The sequence below is a fragment of the Cryptomeria japonica genome, chromosome 11, assembly GCF_030272615.1.
Source record: "Cryptomeria japonica chromosome 11, Sugi_1.0, whole genome shotgun sequence".
NCBI classification, from domain to species: Eukaryota; Viridiplantae; Streptophyta; class Pinopsida; order Cupressales; family Cupressaceae; genus Cryptomeria; species Cryptomeria japonica.
This window is the reverse complement of record NC_081415.1, coordinates 663,601,413-663,613,426: the sequence shown is the minus strand read 5'-3', so window position 1 is coordinate 663,613,426 and position 12,014 is coordinate 663,601,413.

Here is a 12,014-nt window from a genome sequence, read left to right as displayed (position 1 = left end):
GAACTTGCACAATCATCTTGGAACTTGTGTTAGGGTAATGTGGTTCAATATAAGCTATAGATCTTGCCGACTTTCCATTGCCTTAGATTTGTTAACAAACTTCTTCCATGGCTTGCCAATCATTGATACGCTCTAGCTCATTAGCTTCTTTCATTAAATATCACATGTAAACATTTAATGCATTCTATTATAGCTCGGTTACAACTCGGTGAATACTAAACTTTACTCGGTAGACATTCTATCTTCATTAACCAACTGTGATAACCTTACAGTTTACCGACTAGGTTCCTTAGGGTTTACCGACTAGGTTCTTTTCCTAATAACATAGTGTAGTATTAACCTTTACATTTTACAGCATATGTATGATGTTAAAAGAATCTAAAACATCAAGATCTCATCATTGTTTGACTCGGTAGAGTTGCCCATTGAATAACTTATCCCTTTATTCACCATATTCTTTCCTGTGTCTTTATCGACTTCTTTATAATCTTCATATCATATTTCTTAAGATATGGCAACATCATACTAAATTAGAAAATCAATTTCTTGACATCAATGACAAAATAATAATATCAAGATAGTAAAACATCTTTAATCAGTTATGTCCCTAATCATCAACAACCTTCTCAATATCCTTGTTATATTGCCAACAACCTTTTCTATAGGAAAGCTAGCTATTCAAGGATGTTCAATCTATGAATTATGTTTTATTACCTAGTTGGCATTCCAGTTGTGAGGACCAACATTTTTGGCGCTGTTTCCGGGGATGGTGCCAAACTAAGAACCTGTTGTAATGATTAGTTTTAAGTTTTTTTAGTTAGCTCTTTGAATTTCTTCATTAATCTGCATGCATAGGAGGAGAAGAGATGCATTAGGAAGATTTCTTCCCTTGCATTCTACTCAAGATATAAGATCAGATCAAGCACTTGTAGTAAACCCTTTTGTAGAAACTTTTGTGTGAAATAGAGGTATTTTTAATTTGCCAGAAGGAGACCTAGACTTCCTAAATGAACCCCCTAAGAATTTTTTTTACCTTAGTCATTTATTAGGGACCAATGGAAGCAAATCCTCCACCTCCGCCTAAAACCCACCATTTGAGTTTCCCATCCCTAACTAGCATGATAATGCAAACTTGAAGAATATACTAGTTTCATCTCTTCCAAAATTTCATGGTTTGGTAATAGAAGATCTAGATACCTTTCTATTTGAATTTGACATCCTCTATAGAAGTTATGACTATACCACTGACACCCATAAACTCAATTTATTCCCTGCTACTCTGAAAGAAGCTACTCTGATATGGTTTATGAGTCTAGGTAGAGATGTAATCACTACCTGGGAGGAGATGAAGATAAACTTCTTGGATAAGTATAAAGATTATTGCAAGGGAATGAACCGACATGGTGATGATATCTTTAGGATGACACAAAAGGAAGATGAAAACCTGGAAGAGTATTTGGAGAGGTTTGTGTATAGTGTTAGAAAATCCAAGCATAACACTTTGAGTGAAGAATCCATGAAGTTGAACTTTCTAAGGGGAATAAATGAAGATTGTGTTGACTCATTAGACCTCATGGGAGGAGGAGATATTACTCAAGTTCAATGGGATGATATCAGACAAATCTGTCAAAAATATTCCAGAGCCGCAACCAAGAAGGGAAGACACTATAGGCCAGGTTCTTCAATTGCAAAGGCATCTACAACAGTTTCAAGAATGAAGATAACTCATATGTTAAAGGACTTTAAGGAGAATATTATTAACAATATGGCTACTCAGTTGGATACACTTCAAGCAAGAAAGAAGCATGAGGAGGTAGAGGCCATGCTTGCTGAATTTTGTCCTCACTGTCGACAAAAGAAGGACTATAAATGTAAACTCCTAGCTAAAATTGATAGCCAATAGACTTCCCCATATTTAAAGTTAGTCTATGGAGATGATGAACAACTCTTTTATGTTGCACAATGAAGGCCTTGGCCTCCAAGACAAGGTATGCCACAAGATCCATTGTCATTTTCTAATCCTTATATGAACTTCAATGCACAAACTAATCAGTGGCAACCTCCATACTCTCAAAATTTTGGAAATTATACTCCTCATGTTGGATTTCAGTAGCATATGATGAACCGACATGTTGATATGATATTCTATGTTGTCATTAATGTCAATAAGTTCAAGTGAGCCGGTGTTAGGGTTTCACTTAGTGTGACTACCAGTTGATAGTCTCAGCTCTAGGGTTATTGGTTTGGTGATATAACTTGTGTGATGCAACTAACAATACTCTATGATGGGTTAGCTAAGAGATGTGAATGAGATTGAGGTGCTACATCAACCTTGTGTACATGAACGATTTTATTGAGGATCTTGCATGAGAAGATCGACCATGTTTGAAGTCTACCTCAGGAATGATCATTCTTCTTAGTGGAATGAGAAGAGAGTGTGATGGGTTACTAATTCCCATGTGCGGTGAAGAATGAATGATGTAGATTGTCTTGTGATCTATTTGAAATTGTAATGCTCTATGCAAAGTGTTTGGACTGTCAGGATTGGACTACCTATGTTGTAAACCTAAGATGCTTAGGGTTTAGGGTTTATGTTATCGACCTAACTGTTGCCTATAAGGTCGATGATGTTTGTTATTGTAAATTTGTTGGAAAAGATTATGTGTGTGTATCTGAGTGATGAGATACTTGATAATTGCCAAAACAGTAAGAGGGAAATTGCAGAGTGTGATCGCAGAGTAGATGATATGAAAAGGATCTGCCTTAGCATGTAGTGTTGTTATCAGATCAGAGTTTTACCTGTTGTCTTCTAATCATTTCAACAATTGGAAATCCCTTTACTGGGTAACTTTAATACCCTTATTGTAAAAATTGTAACCAGGTGACTCAAGATCATTGGGTTCTTCAAATCCTCCAGCAAGGTAACCTTTAACAGGGTATATAGCCATCCCTTAACCGGGTGATCTCTAACAGGATCGGTTCCTAGCAGAACCTTATTGTAAATTCTTTAACCAGACTAGGCTCCTAATAGGGCGAGCTTCAAAAGAGTTCAAAACAAGCTTGTGGGTATTCATTCCCACCATGGTTTTCCCCATTTGGGTTTCCACGTGAAAAATCTGTGTGTTATGTGCTATGCATTTTTCATGTGATGTTTATGAAGTATTTGGTTTGAAGATTATGCATGTAGAGTTAATAGGTTATGGTATTTCTAGTATACCACATGCATATGTTTATGGGTGAAGTTGATGTCAAGAATTGATCATATTTGAAGTGTTTAGACTTATCAGTTTATGGTGTCTAGTGTCTTACTGTGTTTAACCAGTATTGTTGTGGTTAAGTTCAGTAATGGAGATAACCAGTTGGTATTGCTTTAACTAGATAGGTTGTTGAGAAAGTTTTTGTCTGTACTAATTCACCCCCCCTCTTAGTACTAGTTGGGGTATCTGTTGTTCATCATTATTCATCACCTAAGTCTTGGAATAACTCTCAAAACCCTTGGCCTAATTATCATAGTCCTTCCTCTCAATGGTAGAAGCCACAAGGGAATTGGTCACCACCTCAAGGTCACTGGCAACAATCACTGCAATGGAGGGGAGGACAAAAATGGGTGAACCAATCATCAGGTTTCCTATAGCCACAACAATTGTCCCAACAACCAGCTTTAATGCCACCAACTCCTAATGCTAATCCACCCAAGCCAACCCAATTGCCAACACAGCCTGTGGAAAATCCAAATAATGAACCCCAACAACAACATAAAGTTTTTTCAGCTGATCCTAATCAATATCCTACATATTCTCTCAATATAAGTGATATTAACTTATGGTCGAGGACAACTCTGCCTACTCCATCTCCTCTAGTCATAACAAAATTACCATATGAGGAGATTTCTTAGGACACTACACCTGATCATCCTGGAAACCTTGAGTAGGTTCATCAGTCTGAGACTCCAAACACACATGTAAGAACTCGCCCATTTCCTTAAATATTATAGGTAGAAGTGTCTAGGCAGCAAGATGATATAGCTTTTGATCTTATTGATCAGTTAAAACATATATGTGTAAAGATTCCACTGCTTCAAGCTATTAAGGATATTCCCATATATGGAAAATTTATTAAGGAGGCATGTCTGAAGAAACCCAGGAGAAAGAAAAATGACCCAAAAATAGTGCATGTAGTAGGACAATTGGCTGATATTGTGTTAGGAAAAATTGTTGTCCCTAAATATTCTGACCCAGGTAGTCCTATTGTGAAGGTAGTTATTAATGGAACTCAAATGAAAGATTCCTTGATAGACTTAGGAGTAGCCATAAATGTGATGACTAAGGATGTCATGCAACAACTCAACATTACTAGTCTTATATCAACCCCAATAGTCTTGCAGCTTGATGATAGCTCTATTGTCCGGTCTGAAGGGATGGTTGAAAATATTGTTGTCACATTAGATTCTTGGGAATACCCAGCTGATTTTATAATACTCTCTCCTAAGGAAATATTGGGGGGATATCCAATCAATTTGGGAAGACCTTGGCTTGCTACAACTGATGCATACATAGGTTGCAGATCAAGGGACATGACCATTTCAGATGGTATTACTACTAAAAATCTTGCACTTTATACTCTAGCACAACCACAACTTGATCAAGAGCAAGTAGTATGGCTAGCTATAGGAGAAGAAGCAGAGGAAATTAATTATATTCAACAACTAATGATGTTAACCAAGGAACCATTCATAGAACTTCAAGAATATGATACAATACTCTCTAACATCATAAGAAATCATTATGGAGCAGATCAATAGTCATCAGGTATACCAGCAAGTCCTTTGCATACTCTTCTTCCATCTGCAAGCCCTTTAGATTCTCCTACAACCACATACATATTTCATACACTATTACCACAGAAGATTCAAACGTCTTGTCTATCTGAAATATCTAATGTTGAGTCAGTTACTCAAATAGAGGTTGCCTTAGGAAGAAATCTGAATGTCAATAGTCAATTAGCAGTAGATCAAAGATTGTCATTAATAGATTTACTCAAGGCCCAAAAACAAGCCTTCGCATGGGATTATCATGGCATGAAGGGATTAAATCCTACATTGTGTACCCATAGGATTTATATCAGAGAATATTGTAAACCAATTAGATAACCCTAGCAGAGGATTAATCCTTCCCTAAGGGAAATAGTTAAGGAGGAACTACAAAAGTTGCTTAATGAAGGATTCATTTACCCTATTTCAGATAGTCAATGGGTTTCTCCCCTGGTTATAGTTCCAAAGAAAGGAGGGAAATGGAGAGTTTGTGTGGACTATAGGGAGCTCAACACTGCTACCAAAAAGGATCACTTTCCACTTCCATTCATAGATCAAGTGTTAGATTCTCTAGCAGGTAAGCAATACTTTTCATTCTTGGATGGGTTTAGTGGTTATATTTAGATCAAAAGAGCTCTAAAAGACCAAGGAAAGATCATCTTTACCTGCACCTGGGGCACATACACCTATTTAGTTCTCCCTTTTGGTTTATGTAATGCTCTTGCAAACTTTCAAAGGGTTGTCCTCAATATATTCTCAGATATATCCCATGATTGTATGGAAATTTACATCGATGATTTTACTTCTTATGGAGCCACCTTTGAGGAAGCATTAAAAAATATTGCCAAAGTGTTGAAGTGGTGTGAGGTTCATAATTTATCCCTAAATAGTGAAAAATGCTTCATGATGATGCAAGAAGGAATAGTGTTGGGGCATTGTATTTCTCAATCAGGTATTCAAGTATATCTAGCCAAAATTGAGGTAATACTTTCTCTTCTTGCCCCTGCAAAACAAAAGGATGTAAGAAGTTTTTAGGCCATGCAAGGTACTATAGGAGATTTATCAAGGACTTTAGTAAAATGGTAGGACCTCTATATTCTCTATTAACAAAAGATGTTGAGTTTGAATGGACAACTGCATGTAGAGAGGCATTTTCTAAACTTAAAGGAGCTTTAACTCAGGCTCCTATTCTTAACGGACCTGATTTCCTTTTCACATTTGTACAGATGTATCCAATTTTGCAATAGGAACAGTTTTGGGGCAGAAGCAAGGAGTTTTGGAAAATGCAATTTATTATATCAGTAAAAATTGGTAAGGACCAGAGTTGAATTATACTGTCACTGAAAAGGAAATGTTAGCTGTCATCTATGCCCTCAATAAGTTGAGGCACTATATCACTGGTTATCAAATATTTGTGCATACTGATCATGCAACCATTGGGTACCTCATGAATAAAAGTTCCATTATAGGTAGGTTGGCAAGATGGTTGTTGTTAATGCAGGAATTTGACATTACTATCATAGATAAACTAGATAAAGAAAATGTAGTGGCAGATTTTCTGTCTAGAATTCAAACATGAGACAATCCTGAAGCCATTGTTGATTCTTTTCTAGATGAGCATTTGTTTTCAATTAATTTGAACAGTCCATGGTATGATGACATGGCTAACTCCTTAGCAGCTAACAATATACCTCTTCATTTCTCGCCAAAAGAAAAAAGATTGCTAGTAGAAAAGAGTTTCAACTTTTCATGGATAACAGATTGCTTATTTTATACATGACCAGATCAAGCTATGAGGTGATGTGTTAGAGAAGATGAGACTTATGATATCCTTCACGCCTATCATGATGAACCTTGTGGAGGTCACTTTGCTTCCAAAAGAACAACTCTCAAGATATTGACTATGGGGTATTATTGGCCAACTTTGCACAAGGATGTAGTCAAATATACCAAAAAATGTGACAGATGTCAGTGAATCAGAAGACCAACTCAGTCTAATGAAATGCCTTTACACCCATAGGTGGTTGTTACACCATTTGACAAATGGGGCTTAGAATTTGTTGGGTGAATTGATCCATCATCAAATGGTTTGTCATACATTCTTGTTTGTATCGACTATGTTGCAAAGTGGGTTGAGGTCAAAGCATTCAAGCATGCTAGGGATAACAAGGTAGAAATTTTTTTATATGAAGAGATCTTTACTCGGTATGGACTTCCCAGAGAAATTGTAACAGATCAAGGGGTAAAATTCACTTCCACTTTGATCACCAACCTGGTTATAGAATACAATATAAGGCATAGAAAATCCACTCCCTATCATCCTTAGATGAATGGACAAGTAGAGATCACTAATAGGGACCTTGAATCAATATTGACCAAAATAGCAGCTCTTAACCACAAGGATTGGTCTAGAAGGTTATTTGAAGCAATATGGGCTTATCAAACCACTTGGAAAACCGCAATGGGGTTTATACCCTTTGAAATGGTATATGGGACAAAACCAATGATGCCTATGGAATTTGAGCATAAAACCTTGAGAACAGTCATTGCCTTGGATATGACTGTTTCTGCAACATAAGAGGAAAGGCTCCTATAGCTTAATGCCTTAGATGACATTAGAAAGTCAACCCTATAACACATAGAAATAATTCAAAATCAGCGCATGATCACTATATCAAAGACAAATCATTCAAGCTAGGTGATTGGGCCCTTCTTTATGAATCAAGGTATAAAGATAACTTGGGGAAATTACAGACATAATGGTTAGGACCTTATAAGATAGTTGAAACATTCTCTAATGGTGTCATCCGATTATCCACAATTGATCTTGTCAAATTTAAATTGTTATTCAATGGTCATCGTCTGCACATATTCTACAAGCCTCTTAGCAAGGACAAATTCCTACAATAGTTCTCCATACTAGAAAATGTCGAGATTCTTGCAGTAACTGGCAATGGCTTTGTCATTACCTCTCCATCCTAAATCTTTGTTGCATGCTCATAATAAATACTTCCATACCAGGTGGAAGTAAATTTTTGTGCAATAAATATTCCATTCTGTATTCACTCATTTCTTTCCACCTTGTTTTCCATTCATGATGGCTCAATGTCTTCAACTGTAGTCATTATCATGTGATGTCAGGTACACTCATGTGTATTTATTTTTGTTACATGTATATAATTAAACCATATTATCTATCATTGTGATATTTTGCATAGTGTCCTTTTTTAGTCCTCCTCTGCATGTGTGGACACTTGTTAAACCTTATGTTGGGGGGGGGAAGTAGGCTAATAATTATTCTAGCAGATAATTCTTATGTCATCATAGATTGAGTTTTAATTTTTTTAATTTTTGGTTTGAGGTGATATTTTGTACTCTATCCTTTTGTTTTCCTAGAGTTATTTTAGAATTACAGCTAGGTTTCGACCAAATAAGAACATATTGAGTATATTTCAGTTGCAGAATTGGGAAAATTTACACCATTAGTGAGTAGAAAGTGTTATTTCTGCAATGGGTGGTCCCCCTTTTCATCATGAGCTGACAGTTCATGAAGTCCTTCTTTAGGACCAATATTGTGAGCCAATATTCCGCAATAGTGGGTGGCTGGATTATTTTTTGAAGCTGACTGAGTTTAATGAGAAAATTGCAAGGGAATTTACCTGCACACTTTTAGATGGAGAAGCCTAGGTAAAAGGTTTGAGAGTTGTGGTGACAAAGGAACAAATTGCAGAAGTAATTGGGTTGCCAAAAGATGGAGAAAAGTACCCAAAATCTAAGGATGCATGTAGTGCAAGTGCAGAGTTCACACAGCAGGGAGACCCACCCTTAGTAATAGACAAACAGGGAGCTAGGTGAAAATCTCTTCCACCTGAATGGAGAGAAGTAGCATTATATGTTTTGAAGTATTTAACTTGTGAAGGAAGGTTCTTGTGTTTGCATTCCCATCATTTCAAGCGTCTAAGTCATCTACGCCACAGGAGAAGGATGAATGTTCCAAACATATTGTACAACCTTCTTTCCATAAGCACAACATAAACCCAGAAAGGTAGGCCTCACTCTATTTCTCATCATTGCCTAATTAAGCTATTGGTTGAAAGATCTTTAAGAGATGTCTCTCCAATGCCTTGGAATGAATTTGTTGAAATTAGAAGTTTTAGGGTGGAAAATGTGGGTTCAGTGGAACCACTTCCATCTCAAGAACAATTTTTTTTTTTAAATCTTGAAAAACCTGGTTCCCCTATTGAACCCTCATCCTCCAAAATATCACCAGAAAAAAATGTTCCTGTAGCAGAGGAACCCTTACAAGAAAAAGCTACAGTAGGGGTTCCTTCTCAAATGCTAATGAAAACTAGGGCTGCCGCACAAAAGGAAAAAGGCAAAGGAAAACAAGTTGACATAGAAAAGGAGGAGGAGAAAAATAAAAGTGAGAATTTACCCTCTCCTATTTCCAAGAAAAGGAAAGCTACATAAATGATTTCTCCTATAACCACTAAAGTAGTTGAGGAATTAGCTACAGGAAGCAATCCTGAAGCCACTAAAGGAGAATCTTGGAGAAGCAGTGGTAGGCTCTAGAAAAAACTTAAAAATCAAGATGAATCAGTGGAGCCAAATGTCACCATTCTGGTTGATTCTCTAGAACAAGAGCCACATAGTCCACCCCACAAACATGTTCATCCTTCTCCACCTAGGGAAATGCAAAGGGAATAAGAAAAAAGATGAAGAAGAACTGTAGAACATTGATGAGCAGTCGTAGGGAGAAGTAGGTTTTGATAGGCTGGATAGTTTAGCATCCATTGTAGAATGGGTTATTGAAGTAGGGAGCAAAGTTGAAAATATGAAACGTAGGACACCTATTCATAGATGACCTACTTCCATTGCCATTCATGCAGTGGCACTTGCCCTTTACCAGAAATGGGAATTGGAAAAGGAAAAAATTCAGATGATAATTAACCAGCAAAAGAATATTATTGAACAAAAAGACGATGAGATTGCTCAACTTAAGATTAAGGTGGAAACGGTAGCCACTATGGTACCACAACTAGTGCAATGCCGAGGGCCTCCTCGTGTTTACTCTCTATATTTAAAAGAACAACATATCTCTTTCCAGATGATGAGAATTGTCAGTGATCTAAGTCCCTCATTGCAAACACTTGAGAAATTCTATCATGTTTATCAGACATCTCCTACAACCATTAAGAATCTTCTCTGTGAATTTTTTTTACATAACTATGTTGTTCCTAATGATTTTGATTGGAACCCTCTCCTCTACATTGGAGATATCCAATTGAGAGCTCTCATGTCATGGATGAAAAATGAAATAGCAAGAGGAGAGAAGTTCCAGATACATAGAAAGGAAGGATTTGACCTTTCATTGCCATTGAGGGCTGAATCAAGAGAGCCTAGAAGACTTTATTTTGACTGCCAAAAGATTCTATATCAGCCAGATTGTGCAAAAGATATTCTACCCTTAAGAGAAGAGGTGTATAAAGAATATGAACAAATGGGTACAAGGTAAGGACAGGTAGCAATAGGACATTTGGTCCAATGTTGGAATAGCCTGCCAGATGAGTTGAAGTAATATGAGCCACACTCCTTACAAAACTACCATGCAACACTAAAGAGAGCACCCAAACATATGCACTTGGGAAGAACAAAGTGAAGACATTGGTTGCCTCTCAGTTTTCAGCCTCCAATCCTCCTATGGCCACTGATCAGATGTAGGGATAATGATCAACCATATAGTGAAGCAACAGAATGTACCAGGTGGAAGATATTAGAGAAAATGAAAGGATTTTACTAGAGTTTGTCTGCAGGAGGTTCTGGGTAGGTTACTCCTGGCAATTTCAGAATCAATGCCAGAATTCAGAATTTTCTTGTTGCTAAAGGATCAACAAGAAGTTAGGTTAGGGAGAGATGATGAGCCAAAAAAATGGCTCTATTTTGATAGATTTTTGTTATAATATTTTTGCCTAGGTCTTTTCATTAGATGATATTTGGATCAGGATACTCTCCTAGTTGATACCTTTTAAGTGTTTCTAGAATTGATTTATTTGATACTTAAGGTTGTCATTTAATGGTTTTTAAATGGTTTATTGATAGGGAGTTTTCTAGGAAGTTCTCAACAAGGACGTTTTAAGTCTAATGGTTCAATTTGTTTCCCAAAGACTTGTTTAAGGCTATTGTATATGTTTGCAAAATCATTCTTGATGTTTTAATGCCAAGCAACTCATGCATCACTTTCCAAATAAACTCCCCTTTTGAGTGAGCTCATTCCCTTGCTCATCCATTACATACTTTCCTACACATTCCTCTATCCTTTGGGCATTATTCTGATTGTTCTTTGTCATTACAAGCTCCTCCAAATGGTTTAGGAACCTAAGCAAAAGTATTATCTTTGACCTTGTGTAATTTTGGGGTACTTAAACATTTTTGGTCTTCTTACTCAAGCCCTTTGCTAGACTACAAAACACAAATGTCTCTGTCATATTGTCAAGAAGGTGGAGGGGTGTCCTTCAATGTCCCTAGATAGCTATCCATAGGTTCTTCAAGTTATACCAAATCCAAACCAATTGGGTTCTTGAAAAGTGTGAGTTTTGCAGTCAAAAGGCTTGTAACCCATGGAGGGCTAATTGGCAGCTTTTTGTTCACCCAACCCAACGATGGGCAATTCCTCCAACAAAATTGACTTGGATGGTGTTTTAGAGGTATATGCTAATAGATTTTCATGTTTTAGGCCACTGTTAATGCAAAATGAGCACTGTCCATTCTTTATGGCACTTTTGTAGGGTTTGGTAGGGTTTAGACCCAACCATATTGGGAAGTCATTGCAAATCCACTAACCAAGCTTCCAAACTGAAGTACACCTTCTGCCATATCATGTAGGGCCTTTCTTTACTACTGTCCTGTAGGCATTAGTCCAAACACATGGTGCAAAAACTGAAAATCTAAAATATGTAAGTGACTGTTACAAAAATACTAGTCATAGCAACCTCATTGTTACAACTGCATTCCAAGGTGTTAGAAGTTCATTCCAAACTCTTCCATGCCAATAATAAATCTCCAAACACTTATGAGGTTGTTATAACAATATTGAGGCATGTTTTCAAAGCTTGAATAGGCTCTTGAAGTACCTTTTGCACATACTGTCATTAAAAAAATAGTGAATTCATTGTCATGCAATCAAACTAAGAATGTTTAATAAGAA